We start from the raw sequence: 24,617 nt of genomic DNA on the forward strand, positions 1-24,617 counted from the left end.
AGCCGCACGGAAACCTGGAGAGCAAAGCAGCTCCTGGGAGCGGGGATCTGCCCCACAGCCAGCGCTCCTGCCCCACTCCCCACAGCGCCCCCTGCTGGGACTGAAGTAGCCAGGATCTGCCCCCAGCCAGCGCTCCTGCCCCACTCCCCACAGCGCCCCCTGCTGGGACTAAAGTAGCCAGGATCTGCCCCACAGCCAGCGCTCCTGCCCCACACCGCCTCCTGCTGGGACTGAAGTAGCCAGGATCTGCCCCACAGCCAGCGCTCCTGCCCCACTCCCCACAGCGCCCCCTACTGGGACTGGAGTAGCCAGGATCTGCCCCACAGCCAGCGCTCCTGCCCCACTCCCCACAGTGCCCCCGCTGGGAGCGGCTGGGGCTGGAGTAGTGGGATCTGCCCCACAGCCAGCGCTCCTGCCCCACACCCCACAGCACCCCCTGCTGGGACTGAAGTAGCCAGGATCTGCCCCACAGCCAGTGCTCCTGCCCCACTCCCCACAGCGCCCCCTACTGGGACTGGAGTAGCCAGGATCTGCCCCACAGCCAGCGCTCCTGCCCCACTCCCCACAGCGCCCCCTACTGGGACTGGAGTAGCCAGGATCTGCCCCACAGCCAGTGCTCCTGCCCCACTCCCCACAGCGCCCCCTACTGGGACTGGAGTAGCCAGGATCTGCCCCACAGCCAGCGCTCCTGCCCCACACTCCACAGCGCCCCCTGCTGGGACTGGAGTAGCCAGGATCTGCCCCACAGCCAGCACTTCTGCCCCACACCCCACAGCACCCCTTGCTGGGACTAAAGTAGCCAGGATCTGCCCCACAGCCAGCGCTCCTGCCCCACACTCCACAGCACCCCCTGCTGGGACTGGAGTAGCGCGGATCTGCCCCACAGCCAGCGCTCCTGCCCCTTTCTCTGCGAGTGCTGCCATTACCCCTGAGCGCCCGCTGCTCTCCTTCACTCTGCCCCCAGGCCAAGGGGCGCTGAGTGTCAATTCTTGGTCTCTCTGCTCTGGTGTCTTTCTCCTCAGCCTCCCTGCTTCCTCCGCTCTGCGCCAGCCAGAGGCCCTGCCCATGGGGCCAGTGGGAGACCAGCTCGGCTCAGTCCTCCTGGGCCTTGCTGCAGCCCCTGCCAAGCTCTGGCCCGGTCCCCCCGGCGAGGCGGGGCAGCCCCCGCTATGGAGGCCCTGTGGTTAGCCGGGCGCAGACACAGTCAATCCAAGAGGAATGTGGAGCCGCGCTGAGGCCCAGCTGGGAGGGGCTGCAGGGCTCACTGAGATGCCGAGAGCCCGGAACGGGTCTGGGAGTGTCTCCTGCACCCTGCGCTGGGGACGCCGGGGTGTGCTGCAGGCGTGGGGCTGCACAGCCGTGTGCAGGGCGTTGCTGCCGGCGCCTGCGTGTGAGCGCTCGCTGTGCGCAGGGTGTGTCCCCACCGGCGGGCGTCTAGCCCTGCCTGCCTGGCGGGGCCCTTTGCTGGCTCTCGGGCCCGTGTCTGAGGTCAGGGGAGGCCAGCCAAGCAGCGTGGCAAGGGGCGCTTGGCTCTCCAAACTGCCCGGCCCTGCAGCCCAAGCCCAGCAGGGCCTCTGGCTCGACCCTCGCCAGCAAGGAGGGGAGGGGGCTGCGCCGGCAGGATCCCTTAGGTAGACAGAGGTGCTGGGTGGAGGGGCCACGAGGTGCCACGAGAATGCAAACCCTGGGGGGAGAGGCGCTGCATGGGGCTGGCCTGCGAGCTAGTGAGGGGGGTGAGGGACGGCTGCCACGAGAGCCGTGCAGGGGCAGCTTCCCTGCGATTCCTGCTGCAGCCAGCCAGGAGTCCTGCCATGCCGGCCGAGGGAGCTGCGCTTAGCAAGTCCCCGTGTGCCCCTAGAGCTGCCACCGCCCTCTGCCACACCCTTGGCACCTCTGGGCTAGCCCAGCCCCCAGGGCTCCCGGCCTCATGCCAGAACCCACATCCTGCAATTGCCACACGGTGGGACAGGCGTGTCCTTGGGGAGCCCCCCTGGTTCCTCACCCAGGGGCTCTGGGACTGCCGCTGCCCGGACTCCAGGCTGCACCCTGGCTTGGCCCCTGCTGGCAGAGTGGAGTGGGCAGGAACTCGCCTTCTGGGCCTGTGTGACGAAGTGGGAATGTTCTTCATGTTCTCTCTGAATACTGTGCGGGTGCCTCAGTTTCCCCGAGGCATTTCTTCAGTCTCTAGGGGGTGTGATTGTGGCAGAGCCCTAGAGGGCCAGTGTGATGGAGTCTGCACAGAGAATGGCCAACACCCTGTCTCCTGGCCACTGATGGCCTGGGCCCCTCCTCTGCAAGGTGCCAACTGAAGGGGCTGGAGAACAAAGGGATCAGGTGGCCTCCTGACCGGGGAAAGAGACAAAGGCCGGAGGAGGGGTGGGAGAGTTTCAGTTTGGAGCTGGCTGGGGAAATGGAGGGAGGTCCAGATGGGGCTCTGGCCTCCCTGCCCCCCAAGATGGACCTGACTGAGGGGTCCTGTTCTCTGTACCTACAAGCTCTGCTTTAGACCGTGTTCCTGTCATCTAATAAACCTTCTGTTTTACTGGCTGCCTGAGAGTCACGTCTGACTATGGAATTGGGGGGCAGGACCCTCTGGCTTCCCCAGGATCCCCCCTGTGCGGACTCGCTGTGGGAAGCGCACGGTGTGGATGGGGATACTGAATGCCCCAAGGTCAGCCCTAGGAAGGTCAAAGTTGTATAAGCTTCTTGCCCTGGGGAGAGGAGACTTCCCCAGAGTCCTGCCTGGCTTCGTAGGGAGCAGTTCCAGAGCATCACCCGGTGACCCCGTGACAGCCTGGCATCAGGGCCAGCCTGCTCCTCAGGCCACAGAGCTGGCAGGGGCCTACAGAAGGGGCCTCTGGGCTGGGGGAAGCTGGCACAGGCTCCCTGGATGGTACCTTTGACTGCACTGCTGTCCTTGGCTCAGCTGCGCCCAGTGTCTCACTGCAAGACACCTGCTGAGCTCGCAGCTTCTCAGCCGCTGCTCCTGCGGCCCCGTGTCCTAGGACTGACGCTGTGGACCGTAGCGGCTGAGACCTTTGGCTTCTTTCCCACCGTCACCAGGGCACAGCTCCATTTAATGAGGCTTTTAGGCCTAAGTGCTGCTTGGCTCGACTGGGAGAAATTGATATTTTGAGCGTGTGATTGCAGGGCTTCATGAATAATTCACACCCAGGGCGGTTCCATTCCCAAAACCAGGCTGCTGAAAAATCTCTCTTAACAAGGAAACAAATTCTCCTTGTGCAAAGCCCCGGCCCCAGTGCTGCTGCCAGTGAAGCTCTAGTCTCTGTGAATTGATTCCCGTAAGGCAGGGGCAGCTTTGGGGGCGGTGTCTCTAGACTCTTAACTGGGATTTCCCATCTTCTGCGCTGCCCGGTTTGCCAGGCCGGGGTGAGAAACACAGCAGGTGCTCAGGGGTGGCTTACCTGAGAAAAATGCCTTTCGGAATAGAGGCGTCGAACCCTGCGGCTCGGAGGTGGGTGTGAACGGGCAGGCCCATGGGAGTGAATGGTGCTGGGCAGGTGCCCCTGCGTGGGGCTGAGATGGGCACAGCCACATAGCGTCTGAGGACGGGAGCATGCCCAGCCGGGCGGGTGCAGTTCAGGATGGCACGTGAATCCCTGTATCCAGGGGCCAAGCCCACCTGCCAACAGCCTGAGCACGAAGGAATCAGGCCTCTAGTCTTTACTCAGCGCCTGGGGATCCGGGCCCTGTGGTGGGGAACCCAATGCAGGGATCTGCCCCCGTCGCAGGGGGAATTTGTCCTCCACTGGGGGGAACCTACTGTGGGGGAATCTGTCCCCTGTTGGGTGGGGAACACTGTGCGGCGGAATCCAGCCCCTGTTGGCGGGGGGGTGGGGGGGCAGCATGCGGGATCTAGTCCTGAGATCTTAGGCAGATTTGACCCTAAAGGCCCCTTCGCTGTGGGGATGTCATCATGCCTGAGGCTGCAGCAAAGACTGGGGCCCTGACTGCTCTCAGTGATGCAGGTGTAAACCTCTAGGAGCACGAACTTGTGGATGGCCAGGCCCCGGTCCAGCCCTGTCCTCACAGCCGTCTCAGCAGCTCCCTCCATATGGAGAGCTGGGCTGGACGATCTGGGGCTAGAACCCAGGGCCAGGAGCTGCTGGCAAGTGTGAGCCCTGGGGCCTGCAGCCCAGGGGAGCAGGGAGCTCACTACTGACACCTGCTGGTGGACAGGGAGAAGCGCCACCCAGAGCTGCTTGAGAACCCTAGGGGGACAGGGGCTCCCCACAGGGGAGGCGGCTCTCTGCCAGCATCCGTGGGTGAGCAAGGGGACGCAGCTGAACGGCCAGGCCTCACTTGCATTTCTAGCGTTGGCTGGTTTGGGGTGTTGGATTAAACTCCAGCTGAGTGTGGGGGCGATGAACTGTTCTGATCCCGGGTGGGAAATGAAAGGGCAAGAGACTGGCACCCAATGTGCCTGGCATGAGGGGTCACCCTGACCCAGCCACAGCCTGGCATGGCTGAGTAGCGGTGCAGGACGAGGCCGCACTGGGGCCTGGACTGGGGGCAGCCAGGGCAGCACCTGTGACGAAGTGGGCCTGTTCTTAATGTTTCCTCCGAATATTGTGGGGGTGCCTCAGTTTCCCCTTGTGACGAAGTGGGACTCTTCTTAATGTTTCCTCTGAATAGTGTGGGGGTGCCTCAGTTTCCCCTAGGCAGTTCTTAAGTATCTAGGTGGTGGGGTAAGGGTGTATGATCATTGCAGAGCCCTAGAGGGCCGGTGTGTGCAGGAGTCTGGACACAGAGAATGGCCGACACCCTGTTTCCTGGCAACTGATGGCCTGGGACCTTCCCCCCTGCCAGGTGAGAGCTAAAGGGTTGGAGAACAAAGGAATCAGGTGACCACCTGGCCCGGGAAAGGGACAAAGCCCAGAGGAGGAGGGGCTGGAGGGAGTTTCAGTTTGGGGCTGGCTGGGACATGGAGTGAAGTGCAGACGGGGTTGTCTGGCTCACTGCCCCCCAAAATGGACCCAGCTGAGGGGTCCCATTCTCTGCACCTGCAAGCTCTGTGTTAGACCATGTTCCTGTCGTCTAATAAACCTTCTGTTTTACTGGCTGGCTGAGAGTCACGTCTGACTGCGGAGTTGGGGGGCAGGACCCTCTGGCCGCCCCAGGAGCCCCACCTGAGTGGACTCGCTGGGGGGAAGCGCACGGAGGGGCAGAGGAGGCTGAATGCTCCAAGGTCAGACCCAGGAAGGTGGAAGCTGTGTGAGCTGTGTGTCCTGAAGACAGGCTGCTCACAGAAAGGCGACTACCCCAGAGTCCTGCCTGGCTTCATGGGGAGCAGTTCCAGAGCATCGCCCAGGGACTCCGTGACAGCACCAACCCCGGGGCTTAGCACCAGGCCCTGGCCTGTGAGCCCCGGCTCAGGGCAGGAGTCTGCCCTGCTTGACAGCTGAGTCTGGAGTCTCAGCCAGCAAGACCGTAGCCCAGGGGCCCACCATCCTGCGTCCTGCCCTGCTGGGAGCCGGCTGTGGGAGGGTCTCTGGGCCTGGCAGCCCCATGGAGCCATGTCCAGAGACTGACGCCAGGAAAGCATCAAGGCCACTGTTCAGTCCCGCCTTGCAATGGGGGTGGGGCCTAAGCCAGCCCTGGGGGAGAGGCAGGAAGTGCTGAGAGTCCCCTGGGAAAGCCTGTAAGGGGGCAGAGGGTATTCCCCAGACTGGGGTCTTGCCCCAGGCATAGCTGCACTCTCGCTGGGGCTGAGGTTTTCTCTGTCCCCATTGATACTGGTCTCGTTCTTGGCCTGTTGCGCTCTCTCCGTCGGTTTGTCTTTGATCCACAGAGCCTGAGAGTGGGGCAGGGACGGCATCTCATCCTGCCTCTCCGCGCCCTGACCCTCTAATCGCTCCCTGTGAGCTGCCTGGCTGGGATTGCTCGGCCTGGCTGTCAGCAGCTTGTGCTCTTCGCTCGGCTCCTCGCTCCCTGTGCCCACCCACTGCCCGGAGCTCACTAGGTCCTGGCTCCCTGTGGCACAGAGTGCACTGCAGAAATCTAAAGAGCTGGGCTGAGAATCCGGGCACAGACCCCGGCTGCTCCCCGGCAGCCCTTCTGCAAGGCGGGTGACGGGTGGGCAGCGGCCTCTGGAGCCAGGCTGTTCGGCTTCTGCTCACTGAGCCACCTGGGCCTGCAGTGGGGGCTGCTAGGAGCCAAGTACATTGTCGCAGTGCCGCCTGGGGGTCCCAGCCCCACGGTGCCAGGTGCAGGACGCAGCACAGAGCCAGGCCTGGCCTTGAAGAGCCCGAAACCTGCATTTAAGGCAAGAGCCAAAGGGCGGCTCCCGAGAGCTCCAGGGAACCGGAGCTGAGCAGGGGTTACAGTGACTAGAGTGTTAATTAGCGCTCGGTAGATGCACATGGGCTCAGCTGGGGCTGTGCGCGGTGCTCTGCTTCTATTGGCTACAAGCACTTGGGAGCAGTGAAACCCCAAAGAGCACGCCCTTGGGAGCCCAGAGTCCTGGGTGCTCTCCCTGGCTCTGCCGCGAATCGCTGAGTGCCCTTCCCCGCTCTGGGCCTGAGTGCCTGGCTGCTGAGTGCCTTGCGGGGTGGAGGACAGGAATGTGCTGTCGTAACATGTTCTAACCGCCAGCTGCAGGGAACAGCGCTGTGCTGAGCAGGGACGTGAGCTGCGTGGATAAGGAACGCCAGGTGGGTGCTTTGTCTTCTCGGTGCTGGACCCCCACACTGCATTCCTGCTGCATGGCTGGGCCCGTCCCAGAGGCCAGCCACCGTGCTGATGGGAGCCCTGAGAGCAAGCCCACGTCTGCCTGCACCTGCTCCCTGTGAATCCCTGCTGGGCAGGGGATTCCCCTAGGGTGCGGCAGGCTGGAGAATGGGGTGCTTGCTTGGCCTAGCTCTGCCCCGGCACTAGGCCCATTGGCTGGGGAGGGTTGTAGGGCTGTCACCGTGGCTGGACCCAGGCACATGCCTGCACAGCAGCCTGGGCTAGTTCAGGGACCTCTTCCTCCTGGCACTTCCCTCCCCTTCCCCTCCCACCCCCGGCCCCTGGGGCAGAAGCAGGAGGCCCAGCCCTTCCTGTGGGTGGGTCGTCCAGCTGGTTTAGCCAGCCCAGGGTGGGGTGCGGCAGCCTCCCTATGGAGGAGCGGGAAGCCCAGCCAGCTAGGTGGGGTTTGGTCCCAGCTCCAGAGCAGAGTTAGAGCTTGTTCTCTGGGCTGCAGAGCTCAACTCAGAGCGAACTGGGGCTAAAGCCCCATCAGCCAGCCCTGGGGGTGCTCAGCTGGGGTGGAGACCCCCCCCAGGACACAAGCAGGCATAGGGGTCGTTAGGGCTAGACAGGAGGGGTCCCACCATACAGATCAGGGCATGGCGAAGGTCCAGAGCCCTGGTCTAGAGCCTGTCCCGGCCCCGCCACGCTGAGCGCATGGGGATTGGTGTGCACGTGGGAGGGGACGTTACCATGCGTTACCTAGGGACGTGGTGGAATCTCCTTCCTTAGGAGTTTTTAAGGTCAGGCTTGACAAAGCCCTGGCTGGGATGATTTAATTGGGGATTGGTCCTGCTTTGAGCAGGGGGTTGGACTAGATGACCTCCTGAGGGCCCTTCCAACCCTGCTATTCTGTGATTCTGTGACATGGCCCCCCTCTGGGGTTCTCCTGTGCTCACCCCAGGCAGGGCTGTCAGACTCCCTGGGCGCTGGGGAGAAGGGCAGAGAGAGTAGACAGCAGCGCGGCTCCCCCAGCACGGGGGAGCTCGGGCCAACACCCTCCGAGTGCAGCCCCTGGCTGCTCCCGCCCTGCAGCACCCGTCAGCAGGGAAATCGCTACCCCGCAGCCTGTCTCCCTGCCTCTGGCACAGGCCCGGCTGTCTCCACGCCCTGCTGCGGAGTGCTGGGGGCTCCCGGGCTCTCCTGCTCCAGGCCAGTTCCCAAAGGGAATCCAGGTTTGGGATCCTATTCACAGGGTCTGGTTCCTGCTGCCCCCAGGGCCTCCCAGCCCCACAATCAGAGTTTCGGTCACGGGGCAAGCTCCCCCTCTGCCGCGTGGGCTTTGTGCCACCCGCACCCAGCCTCCTCCCTGCTGGGAGCTCAGTGCCTTTCGGAGCCCCTGGCCGTGGGGTCCGGCTCCTCGTGCGGCATGGGGAGCAGGCTGGACCTGAGGCGGGTGGGAGATGTCTGTGGAGGCCCCGGCAGGAACCGGGTGCGGCTCATGGGCATGGTGCTCTGCTCAGGCTCTCGGCGCTTGGAGCCGCACAGCCGTTGGGGAGCAGCCGGGCACGGCTCTGCCCGCGGGATCGAGACGCCCAGAGCAGCCGCAGGCCCAGAGCAGCCACAGGCCCAGAGCGGCGAAGCGACTTGCTGGGGCTCCTTGGCAGAACTAGGGGTCGGGAGCCAGCTGTGCCCATCAAGATGGGGAGATCTGGTGACTGCCCCCCTGCACCAGGGTAGGGAGAGCAGCAGGGAGCCAAGCTGGTGTGCCCGGCCAGAGACCATCAGGCAAGATCCGTTTGCACCAGCAACCCCCGAAGGCCCGTTTCTGAGTCCATCGCTTCCAGAGCTGCCCAGCACCTGCCAAGTTGGCAGCTCCAAGAGCTGCTGGAGTCCTTGCTGCTGCCACAGCAGAGTCTGCTCGCGGCTAGTGTCTCTTCCTCTCTGGCGGCTCCTTACTGGATGTCTTCCAAGCACAAGGCTCAACGAGACTCGTCTGGCTGGTTTCCTCACACCCGGGCAGGCTTGCTTTGGAGAAGGGCTCAGTGGCTGCTCCGGTGTAGCTGGGGCAAGAGACAGGCCCTGGAGACATGGAGACAGACCCGCCTTGCCCAGGGTCTCCCCACTGGCGGCGAGCTAAGATCAGTTAAACTGGGCCGATCCTCAGACAGGGGCGGCCCATCAGATTCTGCAGTGGGGGGTGGGTCCCTCAGAGTCGGTGCTCATCCCAGTGCTGTAGCATGATGCTAAGGTGTGTCTTTGGACACAAGGCTGACCCCAGCTGACCTGCAGGGAGCAGGGTGGGGGACTCAGCAGGGGTGCTGGGCAGCAGGGAGCAGGGTGGGGTGGAGAACCCAGCAGGGGGCGCCGGGTGGGGTGGGGAACCTAGCGGGGGCGTCGGGTGGTAGAGAGCGGGGTGGGGGACTCAGCAGGGGTGCCGGGCGGCAGGGAGTGGGGCGGGGTGGGGAACCCAGCAGGGGGTGCTGGGCGGGGTGGGGAACCCAGCGGGGGCATCGGGTGGTAGAGAGTGGGGTGGGGGACTCAGCAGGGGTGCCGGGCGGCAGGGAGTGGGGCGGGGTGGGGAACCCAGCAGGGGGTGCTGGGCGGGGTGGGGAACCCAGCGGGGGCGTCGGGTGGTAGAGAGCGGGGTGGGGGACTCAGCGGGGATGCCGGGCAGCAGGGAGTGGGGTGGGGTGGGGAACCCAGCAAGGGGTGCCGGGCGGGGTGGGGAATCCAGCGGGGGCATCGGGTGGTAGGGAGCAGGGTGGGGGACACAGCGGGGGTGCTGGGCGGCAGAGAGTGGGGCAGGGTGGGGGACCCAGCGGGGGTGCCGGGCGGCAGGGAGCGGGGTGGGGTGGGGAACCCAGCGGGGGTGCCAGGTGGGGTGGGGAACCCAGCGGGGGCATCGGGTGGTAGGGAGCAGAGTGGGGGACCCAGCGGGGGTGCCAGGCGGCAGGGAGCGGGGCGGGGTGGGGGACACAGCGGGGGTGCTGGGCGGCAGGCAGCGGGCAGGTAAATCAGCAGGGGATGCTGTGCTGCAAGGCGTGGGGCAGGGGCTTGCCGGGGGGCACTGTGCTGCAGGGAGCAGAGTGGGGGCTCGCTGTGGAGGGGGAGCCATGCCTCCAGGAGCAGGCTCATTGGGGGGCTCCCCTGTGCTGCAGAAGGTGCCATCTTTGGAACGAGCCATAAAGCTGAGGCCCTTGCCGCTCTCTGTCATTACTAGTTACCTGGCTGGCCTGTTAACCTGCCAGCTTGGCTCCTTAAATCCTGTTGCCCTGCCGGGGCTGTGGCCGGGGAGATAGTGCTGGCCAGAGGGGTTAGCTGGGTGCACGCCCCCGGAGCGGTCCCAGGCACGCTCTGGGAGGAGCCAGGGTGGGCAGGAGACCCCTGGTGCAGCGGGGAGTTGCGCATCTCCTGGGCTCTGGCTCGGTGCTGGAGAGGTGAGAGGGTGGAGGATGCAGGCTGTGCCGGCCCCTGAGGTTGGCAGAGGGGAGGCTGTGCCCCGGCCAGCCTCCCTGCCAGCTCGCACCTTGCTCATGTCGAGAGGGGGGCTGCCCTGCTCCCGCACGGAAGTCAGGGTCCCTGGGGTTGCCCGGGCTGAGGCTGTGGCCAGTGCAGCATGGGGAAAGCAGCGCTGGGAGGGGGGAACAGGTTACGGGAGAGGGAGGGCTCTAGCTTTGCGGGCAGTGGTGCCCTGGGGGGCAGGAGGGGGGGCGGAAGGAGCCCAGGCTAAGTGCACAGTGTGGCCTGGAGCCTGCCAGGGGCTGGGTGTGGACCTGGCACATGAACTGCTCCCTTTCCTGGCTCCGGCTGCCATTGATTTCCCACTAATGGGCTCGTTGTGTGGGGTGGGGCTCTCCCGGCCCCCTCCCGCTTCCCGCAGAGCTGTGGAGCTGCTGCTGGGCCTGCTGCAGCCTGGGGGGGGGAAGGCAGCCTCCCCCTGCACGGGCCACAGCAGGTCCCCCACCTCACTGCCCTCCTCGGCCACCGTGCAGGTGGACGCTGGGCTCGCCCCGGGTGCCCGAGCCCGGCCAGGCCGCACGAGGGCCTCGCTGTGTGGGGGGCATGCGGGGCCCAGCCCAGGGGTGGCCATACCTGTACCAGGAGGGGGCATCTGACCCTCCCAGAGTGCAGGTGTAACCCCAGTCGTCAGTGGGTGGGATCGAACCTGGGACCTCTGGAGCTTGGTGCACAAGCCTCTACTGCATGAGCTCAAAGCCACCTGGCCCTTAGCTAAGGCTGCAGCCGGCTCACGAACCGCGCAGGGGGCTGAAGGGGACAGAGCCCCACAGCCAGGTGTGTGGGTTACACAGGCAGGGCGTTCGGGGGCCCCGTGGGGCCCTGGGGTTCGCGGGGTGGGGGCGGGTGCTCTCGGTGCAGGGTGCAGGGCCGGGGGGGGGAGGTGTGTGTGTGTGTGGGCACGCACACTGTCCGCTCCCTCCCTGGATCGCTCTGGCAGCAGCTCCCAGGTCTCCTTCATTGGGATGCTGGGGGTGTCTCATCCCAGACGTTGCCAGGCCCTGGCCCAGGTTCCCGCCCGCCTGCTGCCCCCTTGGCCTAGCGGGGTTGCCTGGGGCCGAGGGGGTGTTCAAGGGGAATCCCAGCATTAGCATTCCCCAGTGCACCGCCGGCTCCTCCCCGGGGCTCCCCATGCCGCTTGTGGCTCCTCCTGGGCCTGGCCTGCTGCAGCTTCGCCGGCTGCCCCGGCCCGGAGGCTGGGCCCGGGGGACGGATTCCGTCCGTGGCAGCTGCCTTGCCCGGTGCCTGCCAGCTCCTGGGCTGCGAGGCCGGAGCTGTCTCATGCCGCCCTCTCCGCTGCCTCGGCTCCTGGCCCTGCAGCAGCTCCAGGAGCATCTGCCCTGCCCGCCAAAGCAGCGCCCTGCCCCCTTCGCCCCTTCCTGCCCCCAGGCCCTCATGCAGCAGGCTCAGCCCTGGCCCTGGGAGCTCCCCACCCAGACTAGGGGGAGGAAACCCCATTGCATGTCTGCGCCCTTTACTGCGGCAGGCATCAACCCCCACTTCATGCAGCAGCCTTGGGGAGCCAGGGTAACGGAGAGCGTGGGGCTGGGCGGGGTCCTGGTGCTTGACAAGGAATCCTGGGGGGCCCTGGGTAACAGAGGGGGACACTGGCCCCTGGGGGGCTCTGGGAGCAGGGTGGCAGGGTGGAGAATTGCCCTGGGGAGCTCTGGGGGGCTCTGGGTAACAGAGGGGGGCACTGGCCCCTAGGGGGCTCTGAGAACAAGATGGCAGTGCAGGGAGCTGCCCTGGGGGGAGAAGGGGGGTGCTGGGGCTGGGCCCTGGGGGGCTCTGGGGGCGGGATGGCAGTGCAGGGAGCTGCCCTGGGGGGAGAAGGGGGGCGCTGGGGCTGGGCCCTGGGGGGCTCTGGGGGCAGGATGGCAGTGCAGGGAGCTGCCCTGGGGGGAGAAGGGGGGCACTGGGGCTGGGCCCTGGGGGGCTCTGGGGGCAGGATGGCAGTGCAGGGAGCTGCCCTGGGCGGAGAAGGGGGGCACTGGGGCTGGGCCCTGGGGGGCTCTGGGGGCGGGATGGCAGCGCAGGGAGCTGCCCTGGGCGGAGAAGGGGGGTGCTGGGGCTGGGCCCTGGGGGGCTCTGGGGGCGGGATGGCAGCGCAGGGAGCTGCCCTGGGGGGAGAAGGGGGGCGCTGGGGCTGGGCCCTGGGGGGCTCTGGGGGCGGGATGGCAGTGCAGGGAGCTGCCCTGGGGGTGGGGGTATGAACCTGGAGCTGCTGCCCTGGCTGTGGATCCTGCAGCGCCGTGGGGTGGGAGTGAGGGTCCTGGGTTGTGACGCGGGCTGTGCTCAGCGACTGGGAGCGTCTCCTTGGGAGCAGCCGGGGGCCGGGGCGCTCTGCTCTGCGGCTGTTTCAATTGCAGCATCGTTCATGCAGGGCAGGATGAGCATCTCTGACAGGCTTGATCTTCGAGGGATGTAATTAAACCCACTCTCTGAGAGGGAACTGAGCGGCCCCAAGCCGGGCTGCCTAGACCGAGCGGCAGGAAATCGGCCCTGACCTGTGGGCCACGTCTGCCGCCTGGGCTTCGGTGCCATCAGCATCTTGCCCCGCTGCGCTCCAGCAGCCTGCCCGCTGCCTGGAGACCTCTGCTAGCCTGGGCGTGTGGGGAGGGGCGCTCCCTGCTCCCAACCCCACCTGAGCCTGGGGGAAGGGGCAATTGCTACAGTCACCAGGAGACCCCCAGGAAATGCCTCCTTTCTCTGGGGGCGGCAAGGGGAGTCCGATTCCCATGGTCGGTGGCATCCCACGCCCCGCTTCCCTTTGGGCTGTGCAGCCCAGTGACAGGAACCGCGCTGCCTGGGGCTGGCATTGTGCCTGGGGTAGCAGGCCCCAAGATGCAGCTCCTCTTCAGCGCTCAGCCCTGGGTAATTGCCCAGGCTCCTGGCTGCCAGGACCCTTCACCAGCTTCCCATGGCAGATGTCCTGGCTGAGCCTCCCCCACTTCCCCTGGTCCCAACCCCTGTAGTCTCAATGGTGATGCCTCCCTGCTCTTGCTAGCTTGTACCCAGCGCACACCCGCTTGGCTCCCTTCCGTTCAGAGAGCTGGTTTTAATTACGTCCACTAGACTAGAGGACCATGCCTGTCAGAGATGATTGTTCCTGCCCTGCATGAGTGAGCCAGATTTGGGTGAGATGAAGGGGCAGGAGTGAGCATCCAGCAGTTCAGGGGTAAGAGTTGGAAGAGTGCATTGGGGGGGAGCGTGCATGGAGGGGGCAGGTGCATGGAGGGGCCATGGGGGGAGTGTGCATGGAGGGGGCGGGTGCATGGAGGGGGCATGGGGGGGAGTGGGCATGGAGGGGGCGGGTGCATGGAGGGGGCATGGGGGGGAGTGTGCATGGAGGGGGCGGGTGCATGGAGGGGCATGGGGGGAATGTGCATGGCAGGGGCGTGGAGTATGGAGGGGCTGGGTGCTAGAGAGCACCACAGAGTGGGACATTCCTCTAGGCTCAGGGAAACTGCAGGGGCTGGTGCCCACGGGGCTGTCTGCTGGCATGGGGAGGTCTGGAGAAATTCATAGAATATCAGGGTTGGAAAGGACCTCAGGAGGTCTAGTCCAACCCCCTGCTCAAAGCAGGACTGTCACGGAGTGTGGGGGAGTCCAGGCCCTGCACCCCTCTTCCTGAGATTCACCGTGACTCTCAGCCAGCCAGTAAAACAGAAGGTTTATTGGACAACAGGAACACAGTCCACAACAGAGCTTGTGGGTACCCCCAGGACCCCTCAGTCAAGTCCTTCTGGGGGGGAGCAGGGAGCTTAGACCCCAGCTGAGGGGTTCCCTGTGTTCCTCCACCCAGCCCCAAACTGAAACTAACCCCCCCCAGCAGGCTCCCTCCTGCAGCCTCTGTTCACATTCTCGGGCAGAGGTGTCACCTCCCCCTCCCCCTCCCGGCTCAGGTGACAGGCTCTCAGGTCTCCCATCCTCAGTGAAACTCCCCTGCCACATTCCCAGGTCCACACTCCCCCCTCCCTGCTGCGTCACAAGGACCAATCCCCAATTTTTGCCCCAGATCCCTAAATGGCGTCCTCAAGGATTGAACTCAACCCTGGGTTTAGCAGGCCAATGCTCAAACCACTGAGCTATGCCGCTCCCCTAGAAGGCAACACTGCAGTGTCCATCCCTGAGATCAGAGTAAAAGCAGTGCCTGGTGGAGACAATCCAGAGTGAATGGGGCCATAAACCCCCCTGGGCACCAGTAATTCCCTCCTACCCCCATCACGTTCTGGCCCCAAACAGCCAGGGTCTGAGAGCTGGGCAGCACCCCGGGGGCACCAGCAGGGCAAGGCCGCTCTGCCAGGCCAGGGAGAAACATGTGGAGGAAGATCAATGAGGAGAGCAAGGTTAGGCTGGGCCTCACAGATGGGAGGGCTTCAAGGCACAGACCAGTCCCAGCCCCCCAGGGCCTGGTGTGTTTAGATGGAATAAAGGGGCCCAAAGAGTCAGAGGTTTGAACATGACCCAGTCACCTCCCAGCTCTGAACGGTGTTAAACAAGGGTCGGGGTTTGGGGTCCAGGGACCCCCGCCTGCTCCGTCCCAAGCAGCGACACCATGAACAGCCCTTCACCCTTTCCCCACAGATACAGACTTGGGGGGCGGGGACAGTGCTAAGTGAGGCTGGCCTTGTAACGGCGTCCCTTGGTCCCTGGCAGTTTAGCTGGAGAGAGGTTTTAGAGACGGCTGGACAGTCTCTGCGGGAGTCACGGGCCTTTGGAGCAAAGACACGGGCTGGAGCTGCTGCTGCGGCGGAAGTTGGATCCCGTTTCCTCGCCGACAGAACCAGGCGAACACACCCAAGAGGGGAGAGAAAAGAGCAGCAGAGAGAGAGGCTGCAGCGTCTGTCCCTGGGGTGTCCCTCACTTGCATGCCCCCCCACCCCCACCCCAAGCTGGAGAAACACAGGCCCAGCCACTCCGAGACCTGGCAGACTCGTACCGGCTCTGGGCTGTTCAGGGCACTGCTTCTAGCTGCCTCTGGCTGGCTGCAGGCTCATAGCCATGGTGCACAATACACAGCCTTGGCTGGCTAAGCCAGACTCTTGTTCGACAGAAGGAACAAGTAGGGGGGTAGGAAAGAGAAGGACTAACATGGAGAAGGAAAAGGACACACCAGGTGTGATGATGTGGGAATTTTCTGTAATATTTGTATGGATTGTATGTGTGCCTCAGTTCCCCTCTATAATTGCTACCTGGGGGGGGGGGCTGGGATGACACAGCTCCTGGAAGAGCACAAGAGACATTGGGGGGGGTGTCACCTCACTGCCTGGGGGGTGTGAATAGGGTGGCTGAGGAGCTGGTTGACACCAACCCAGGTCAAAACAGGGTCCATAGAGACAATGCAAACTCCAGCAACTCAACAGTCAACACTCAGCTGTGGAAAGCTCTGGCAAGGGGGGTTGTGAACTCAGCATGGAGAACAAGGGACTGGGAGGTGACCAGCAGGGAATTAAGTTTGGGCTCCTGGTAAGCTGGCTGCTCTCACCTGGGCCTGCCTGAAGAATTCAGAGAGACAGAGCCTGAGGTGGAATCTGCGGCAGCTTGGCCGGGGGTTTGTGCTGGCTTGACCAGGGTGGGCCACGCTTTAGCCTTTATTTCTTGGTGCTGGATAAGGATGTTCAGTGCTGAGTTCCAGCTCTGTGTCCACGAACGAAGAGTGCACAAGTCTCTGCCAGGAGTCGTGGTGTGAAATGGGTGTTGGAGCTGTGACAAAGTGGGAATGTTCTTGATGTTTTCTCTGAATACAGTGGGGTGCCTCAGTTTCCCCTATGCAGTTCTTAAGTATCTAGGTGGTGGGATAAGGGTGTGTGATTGTTGCAGAGCCCTAGAGGGGCTGCACAGAGAATGGCTGACACCCTGTCTCCTTGCAACTGATGGCCTGGGCCCCTCTCCTCTGCCAAGGTGCCAACTGAAGGAGTTGGAGAACAAAGAGATCAGGTGACCTCCTGGCCCGGGAAATTCACAAAGGCTTGAGAAGGAGCTGGAGGGAGCCTGGGGAAGACAGCTGGAGAGAGTTTCAGTTTTGGAGCCGGCTGGGGAAATGGAGGGAGGGCCAGATAGGGCTCTGGCCTCCCTGCCCCCCGAAGATGGACCTGACTGAGGGGTCCTGGTCTCTGCACCTGCAAGCTCTGTTTTAGACCATGTTCCTGTCGCCTAATAAACCTGTTTTCCCGGCTGGCTGAGAGTCACGTCTGACTGCGGAGTTGGGGGGCAGGACCCTCTGGCTTCCCCAGGACCCCGCCTGGGCGGACTCGCTGTGGGAAGCGCACGGAGGGGCAGAGGAGGCTGAATGCTCCAAGGTCAGACCCAGGAAGGGGGAAGCCGGGTGAGCTGTGTGTCCTGTAGACAGGCTGCTCCCAGAGTGGAGACTTCCCCAGAGTCCTGCCTGGCTTCATGGGGAGCAGTTCCAGAGCATCGCCCGGGGACTCCGTGACAGAGCCCAGGTCCTGTTCCAGGAGGGGGTGAGGCTGTATGGCCTACCCTGATGGACGAGTGGGACCCCTTGGGGGGCTCCCACACTGAGGGGGCTCTGCCAAGAGGCTGTGGAAAAGCTGGGGTGTAGCTCCAATTCTGAGGCTCTGTGACAGTGTGAGCGGGGCACAAAGTCTCACACCTAGGGTTGCCAACTTTCTATTGCACAAAACTGAACCCTCTAGCCCTGCCCCTTCCATGAGACCCCGCCCCTGTCCCACCCCTTCCCAGAAGCCCCTCCCCCTGCTCACTACATTCCCCCTCCCTCGGTGGCTTGCTCTCCCCCACCCTCACTCACTTTCACTGGGCTGGGGCAGGGGGTTGGGGTGCGGGAGGGGGTGAGGGTCTAAATGGGGGTGTGGGCTCTGGGGTGGGGCCAGAAATGAGGGGTTCAGAGTGCGGGAGGGGGCTCTGGGCTGGGGCAGGGAATTGGGGTGTGGGAGGACGTGAGGGCTCCGGCTGGGGGTGTGGGCTCTGGGGGCGGGGGCCTGAGGATGAGGGGTTTGGGATGCAGGAGGGGGCTCCAGGCTGGGGGGTGGGGCTGAGGGATTTGGAATGTGGGAGGGGGCGGCGGATTGAGGCAGGGGGTTGTGGTACAGGAGGGAGTGCAAGCTCTGGGGTGGGGCCAGGGATGAGGAGTTCAGGGTGTGGGAGGGAGCTCTGGGCTGGGGATGCAGGCTCTGGGGTGCAGGAGGGGGCTCTGGGTTTGGGGGGGCTCAGGCCTGGGGCGGGGGGTTGGGGCTCAGGGTTGGGGCATGGGTTTACCTGGGGCAGCTCCTGGTCAGCAGTGCAGCAGGGCTAAGGCTAGTCCCTGCCTGTCCTGACTCCGTGTTGCGCCCCAGAAGCAGCCAGCAGGTCCGGCTCCTGGGAGGGGGGACAGGAGGCTTCGCAGCTCGCGCTGCTCTCGCCTGCAGGCACCGCCCCCTGCCCAGCTCCCATTGGCAGTGCGCCGAGCCCCGTGGTCCCCCCGCCTAGGAGCTGGACCATCTGGCTGCTTCCAGGGCGCAGCACGGTGCCCCAGGGACGAGCCTTAGCCCTGCTGCACTGCTGACCAGGAGCTGCCCGTGGTAAGCCCATGCCCCAACCCTGAATCCCAATCTCCTGTCTCAGCCCTGAGCCCCTCCAAACCCGGAGCCCCTTCCTGCACCCCAGAGCCTGCCTTAGCTCCTCACCACCACCGACCGGGCTTTTAACAGCCTAGTCGGCGGTGCTGACCGGAACTGCCAGGGTCCCTTTTCAACCCGGTATTCTGGTCGAAAACTGGACCCCTGATCCCCCTACCCACATCCCAGGTGGTACGCAGGATTCAGCGGGGGCCAGTGGCGGTGGCATCCTCTCTCTGGCCCAGCTCTCGGGAGGAGGCTGCTGAAGGCCTGGGGTCCCAGGAGATGGTGGCGGGCGGCAGCCATGAAGGTACAGGCAGGGACAGCCTTGTAGCTAGAGGGACCCTCACCCTTGCACAAGTACGAGCCCAGCCAGTGGACACGGACATGGACAGAGCACTGTGCCCTGGGCGTGCGTTGGCAGCTGCTGCCCTCAGCCTCAGCGACCTGGGGCTTGTCAGAGAGAAAAGCTTTGAGTGACAGCAGCCGCTGGGCTGCAACTGTCCCCCGGCAGCTAATGCCAGCACCGCGATTGCCATGCCGGCTGGGTGCGATTTGAGCCCTTACGCTCCAGGGGGTGGCCCGGGGAGGAGGAACTGCCAGCCTGCGCGTGGGCACATCTATGCTGCTTCGGTGCTGCAGCTATGCCATCCCCTCCCCAGGGGCCAGGGCAGCGCGGGGGTGACCTGCTCCACTGCACCCAGCTACAGCCTCCTGCAAGCCTCGGGCAAAACGAATCCTGCAGTGTCCACCCAAGGCCCGGCACTGCCAGGGCAGCACCGAGTCTGGGGGCAGCAGACCCTGCTGGGCCGAGGGCCCAGGTCGCTGCACTGAAGCAGGGCGGGGGGCTGCCAGGAGGGCAGGAGTCCCAACGGGGGTGACTGTTTAGGATAGCGAGCAATGACAGGAAGGCCCTGCCCAGAATCTGACCTCTTACGGCTACCCCAGCCCACTGGATCCCTGCAGCCTGTCTCTATGCCCCACCCGTCCCCCCGTGGGGCAGGAGAGTGACTGTCCCTTCCCCACTTGGAGACACAGGCTGAGGGGCTGGGTGGAGGAGATGAGCCGGGCAGACTCGATACCAGCTTCCAGGGCACAGCATTGGTCCTGGCCAATAAAGCCACCCCCATCCCATCCCCCTGCTGTCTGGGCTTCCAGCACCTACCCACATGCTGCTGTGGGTCTGGCGGCCAGGATGGTGGGAGGTTGGCCCGACCGAGAGCCTGTCTGAGCTGGAAAAGGTCGGAGCCAGCGGGTCTAGGTCCCTGCTTATTACAGGCAAATCCTGGGCTCGGAACCTGTTCTGCTGTGAGCCCCCGGCAGGACAAGCCCAGCAGCCCTGGAACAGGAGCCTGCAGCCCGCTCAGAGCCGTGGGGAGCACTGGCCAGCGCAGGTCCCCCCACACTCAGTGCAGCTCCGGCCCGGCTGGGAGCTCTGCCAGCATCCCCCGCGTGCCGCAGCCAGGTCTGATCGCACGTCCTGCACGGAACGTGGGCCCCAGCGCCAAACTGCCTCCACCCACATCTGGAGGAGGGTGAGGGAAGACAGGAGTCAAATAGGTCTCCCTGCATGGGGCAGGCAGGGCCTTGGGCTGGGTTCTCCCGTGCTTGGGGCCTAGGGCCAGGGCCTCGTTCCCCCATGCTTGGGGCCTGGGGTCAGGGCCTGGTCCCCCCACTTGGGGCCTGGGGCTGGTGTGTGGGGGCTGCAGCTGGCCCTTTCAGCTCCCTACACGAGGACCCGGGGCCCTCCCCCTGCCCTCCCCAGCAAGCCGCAATGTGGCAGGGACAGAGCAGCAAAGGTGAGTCCGCCAGGCCTGCCTAGAGGGGCCAGGTGAAGCAGCGAATTGGAGCCCAGCAGAGCCCCCTCCCCACCCCAGGGAGAACCAGAGTTGGGTTCTGGCTATGCTTGCTGGGCTGGGAGGAGGTCCTGGTACTTTAGCCCTGAGCTCGGGTGACGCGAAGGGGCCAGGGGGAGCGAGGCCCTGGGAGGGGACAGCACCGGGTGCAGGGAGCTGTACGTGGCTGGGTCCCCAGGCTGGAGCCCGGAGCAGCGGCGAAGTGCCCTAAACCCCGAGCAGTGGACGAGGTTCGTTTGGAAGCCCAAGTGAAGGGCTGAATTTAAAAGTCCGAGCTGGGGCCAATGCCCCTGGTGAGGGCAGGCAGACCATTTCTGGTGGGTTTTGCTCCCCTGGAAGGGATTCGTTTTGACTGTGTGACCTGGCTGGAGGGCAAGCCACAGAGGACCCACCGAGGACAGCGGGCAGTGTGCTGGGGGAGCCGGGGCGAGGACTGCAGTACCGCACCCAGCTGCTAGGAGGTGCTCAAGGGGTGAGTGTCCCTGTTACAGCCAGGTTCCCCCATCACTGGGTCTGCGGTGAGAGCCAGGTTCCCCCACATTCGTGGCCCATGTTATGGCCAGGTCCCCCCATGCTCGGGGCTGGGTTTCCCTGTGTTTGGCACCCAGTGTGCTGATCGCAGAAGCCTGCCATGTATTGGGGTGCATAATGGGGACTGAGCTCTTGGGAAGGTCTGGCCTTTGGACTCTGCTGGGCTCAGAGAGACGGAAATTCAAGGCAAGGAGACCAGCTCCCGATAACGTGCAGAGGCAGGGAGTGTCCTATAGCCCTCAGCTCCCAGCTGCATCCTGGCCTGGGGACTCCCGTCCCCTGTCTCTTCAGCCCGAACAGCTCCCCGGCAGCCCCACATGGGCTCTGGGGGTGAGGCAGGGGCTGAGGATGGCTTGATGATGTAGCTCCTGTGCGCTCAATGGCAGGTGTTATCCCGAGAACCCCGCAGACTTGTGGCCGTAATTGGGATCCATGTGCCCGGGGTGCTTGGCCCCTGGGCCCAGCTGGCATCCACGGGCTGGGACAGATCAGTGACTCCTGTGGGTTGCTGGGAGTCCTTCTAATTCCTTGTCTGGATGGACTGAGGTGACTTGGAGGCCTTGGAGGCTGAGTTGAAATTGCTTTGGATCAAGATGTCCAATGGGTATGGGCCTCCTGTCCCCGTGGGGCTGAGAACATGCTGGGCTGGACCCCTCTGTCCATAGGGGCTCAGGCCAGGCAGGGTCCCCAGTGGGGCCGAGGGTTCTGGTGGCAGCTCTGTCCCAGTCCCATTCGCTCTCTGGGAATTGTGGAGCAAAGCGCCTGGCTATTCAGAGCACGGCAGAAGCCTGTGGCAAGGCCTCGGCTCGCTGCCATTGTGCAGGGAGAATTGGCTGTAATAAGTCATGATCATCCCTGATGACGGACACTTAATTCTATCCGAGCGCTCTTACAGCCCAATCACCTTGTCGATAGCAATGGCAGAGGCTGATGGATCCCCGGCTGCCTGCCCGCACGGCCACTCCCAGCATGCCCCGGGCAAGGCCATCGATTTCCCACAACTGCCAAAAGGCGAATATTTGAAGAGTGATAAATAAGGGGGGCTGCCGCGTGTCAGCACCTGGGATTAAAGCAGCGGGGTGAGACTAGCCAATTAAATCCCAATAAAAATGGCTGCAAATTCAATTTTCCTCTCATCCGTATCCATTGTCTGTGCCGAGCGGGAGGGGGCGCGGAACACGGGCTCATCGATTGCCGCTGCCAGGAAGAAATCTCTCTGAATGTAATTAGATTAGAAAATACACAGGGCCTTGCAGGGAGAGCGATTAGCCGAGGGTGTTATCTCCATCAGCAGGGCACTGCCCCAAACACTCAGCTGGTACCGGCTCTGCACCTGCAACTGCCGTCTCCGAGGACAGCCATGCGGTGCTCACACGCCCAGGGGCCTCTGTGCCCTACAGTGCCCCTGCCAGGACTGGAGTAGCTGGGAGCCACCGCTCCTGCCCTGCTCCCTGCGGCACCTCCTGGGGGGAGAGGACAGGACTGAATAACCAGGGGTTCCCTGCACTGCTACAGGCTGGGGACTGACTGGCTAAGCAGCAGTTCTGTAGAAAAGGACCTGGGGATTACAGTGAACGAGAAGCTGGATATGAGTCAGCAGTGTGCCCTCGTTGCCAAGAAGGCCAATGGCATATTGGGCTGCATTAGTAGGAGCATTGCCAGCAGATCGAGGGAAGTGATTACTCCCCTCTATTCACCACTGGTGAGGCCTCATCTGGAGTATTGAGTCCAGTTTTGGTCCTCCCACTACAGAAGGGATGTGGACAAATTGGAGCGTCCAGCGGAGGGCAACGAAAATGATTAGGGGGCTGGGGCACATGACTTACGAGGAGAAGCTGAGGGAACTGGGATTGTTTAGTCTGCGGAAGAGAAGAATGAGGGGGGATTTGATAGCTGCTTTCAACTACCTGAGAGGGGGTTCCAAAGAGGATGGAGCTCGGCTGTTCTCAGTGGTAGCAGATGACAGAACAAGGAGTAATGGTCTCAAGTTGCAGTGGGGGAGGTCCAGGTTGGATATTAGGAAACACTATTTCACTAGGAGGGTGGTAAAGCACTGGAATGCGTTACCTAGGGAGGTGGTGGAATCTCCTTCCTTAGAAGTTTTTAATGTCAGGCTTGACAAAGCCCTGGCTGGGATGATTTAGTTGGGGGTTGGTCCTGCTTCGAGCAGGGGGTTGGACTAGATGACCTCCTGAGGTCCCTTCCAACCCTGATATTCTATGATTCTATGATTTCCCTCACAGCCAGCGCTCCTGCCCTGCTCCCTGCAGCAGTCTGCATTCTACGCCCCGTGGAGCTGGTCCCAGATCCTTTCCAGATGGGCTCAGATTCTATGCTCTTCTCCTGCCCACTGCGGGGAGAGGCTGCGGGAGACCCATTCCTGCCCCTTCTCTACGTTTTGGCTGCTTCTCTTGGTGACTGCAGAGGCTTGCTACAGCCCCCTTCATGGATGATAGCTGGGCTGCACAAGACATAGATTCATAGGTTTTTAGGCCGGGGTGGCCAACCTGGGGCTCCGGAGCCACGTGCGGCTCTTCAGAAGTGAATACGCGGCTCCTTGTCTAGGCACCGACTCCGGGGCTGGAGCTACAGGCGCCAACTTTCCAGTGTGCCGGGGGGTGCTCCCTGCTCAGCCCCTGGCTCTGCCACAGGCCCTGCCCCCACTCCACCCCTTCCCGCCCCCTCCCCTGAGCTGGCCGTGCCCTTGCTTCTCCCCCCTCACTCCCAGAGCCTCCTGCATGCCATGAAACAGCTGATGGGGAGGTGTGGGGAGTTAGGGGCAGGTGCTGATCTGCGGGGCTACCGGTGGGTGGGAGGCGCTGGGAGCGGTAGGTGGGGTGGGGGGAGCTGATGGGGGCTGCTGACATATTACTGCGGCTCTTTGGCAATGTACATTGGTAAACTCTGGCTCCTTCTCAGGCTCAGGTTGGCCACCTGTGGTCTAGTCTGACCTGTATATCACAGGCCAGAGAACTGCCCCAAAATAATGCCCAGAACAGATGTCAGACAAAAATGCAACCCTGATTTTAAAATTGCCAGTGATGGAGAACCCACTGTGCCCCTTGGTACATTGTTCGAGTGGTTAATTACTCTCACTGGTAAAAATATACACCTTATTTCCAGTTTAGCTTCAACTTCCAGCCATTGGATCCTGTTATAGATCTTTCTCTGCTGGATTGAAGAACCCATTATTAAATCTGTGTTTCCAATTTAGGTACTTATAGACTGTAATCAGGTCATCTCTTAACCTTCTCTTTGTTAAGATAAATAGATTGAGCTCTTTGAGTCAATCATTATAAGGCAGGTTTTCTAACCTTTTAATCATTCTTGCGGCTCTTCTCTGAACCCTCCCCAATTTATCAACATCCTTCTTGAATTGTGGGCACCAGAACTGGACACAGGATACCAGCAGTGGTCACACCAGTGCCAAAGACAGAGGTAAAATAACCTCTCTATTCTTACTCTATTCCACAGTTTATGCATCCAAGGATCCCATTAGCCATTTTGGCCACAGCATCATACTGGGAGCTCATGTTCAGCTGATTATCCACCATGACCTTATTTATTTTTCAGAGTCACAGCTTCCCAGGGTAGAGTCCCCCATCCTTTAAGTATCGCTTATATTCTTTATTCCTCGATGTGTACATTCACATTTAGCTGTATTAAAATGCATATTGTTTGCTTGTTCCCAGTTTACCAAGCGATCCAGATTGCTCTGAATCAGTGACCTGTCCTCTTCATTATTGTCCACTCGCTCAATTTTTGTGCCATCTGCAAACTTAATCAGTGATTTTATGTTTCTTCCAAGTCATTGATAAAAATAGGAAATAGTGTAGGAAAGTGTTCCCTCTAATTTTTTACGTCCATGTGCAGAATGAATTTTGTTACATGCACCAATACGGAGGTGATGTGTGGTGGGGGTTGGGGTCGAGGGGTTCGAAGTGTGAGGGAGCTCGGGGCTGGGGCAGAGGGTTGGGGCGTGGGGGTGAGGGCTCTGGCTGGGGGTGCGGGCTCAGGGGTGGGCCCAGGGATGAGGGCATTGGGGTGCAGGAGGGGGCTCAGGGCTAGGGCAGAGGGTTGGGGTACAGGGGGGTGCAGGCTCTGGGGTGGGGCCAGGGATGAGGGGTTTGGGGTGCAGGGTGCCCTGGGGCTCCGGCAGGGAGAGAGGACTCCCCCCAGCCCTCTCTCGCTGCAGCAGCTCGGGGCTGGGTGAGAGGGGCCTCTCCATGGCCATGGCAGTTCCGGCAGGTTGGGGCTGGACTGGGCCGGGGCAGGGGCTCCTCTAACTGGCAGCTGCAGCGGGCCTGGGCTGGGCTGGGCTGGGGGAGGGGCGCCTCTCCCTGCCTGCGTGGCCCTTGATAGCCTGCTGCGCAGCCGGGCAGCTTACAGGGAACCTAAATGTAGGACCAAGAACCGATCCCTGCGGGCCCCCACTGGAAACACA

The sequence above is a fragment of the Lepidochelys kempii genome, chromosome 8, assembly GCF_965140285.1.
Source record: "Lepidochelys kempii isolate rLepKem1 chromosome 8, rLepKem1.hap1, whole genome shotgun sequence".
Lineage (NCBI taxonomy): Eukaryota > Metazoa > Chordata > Testudines > Cheloniidae > Lepidochelys > Lepidochelys kempii.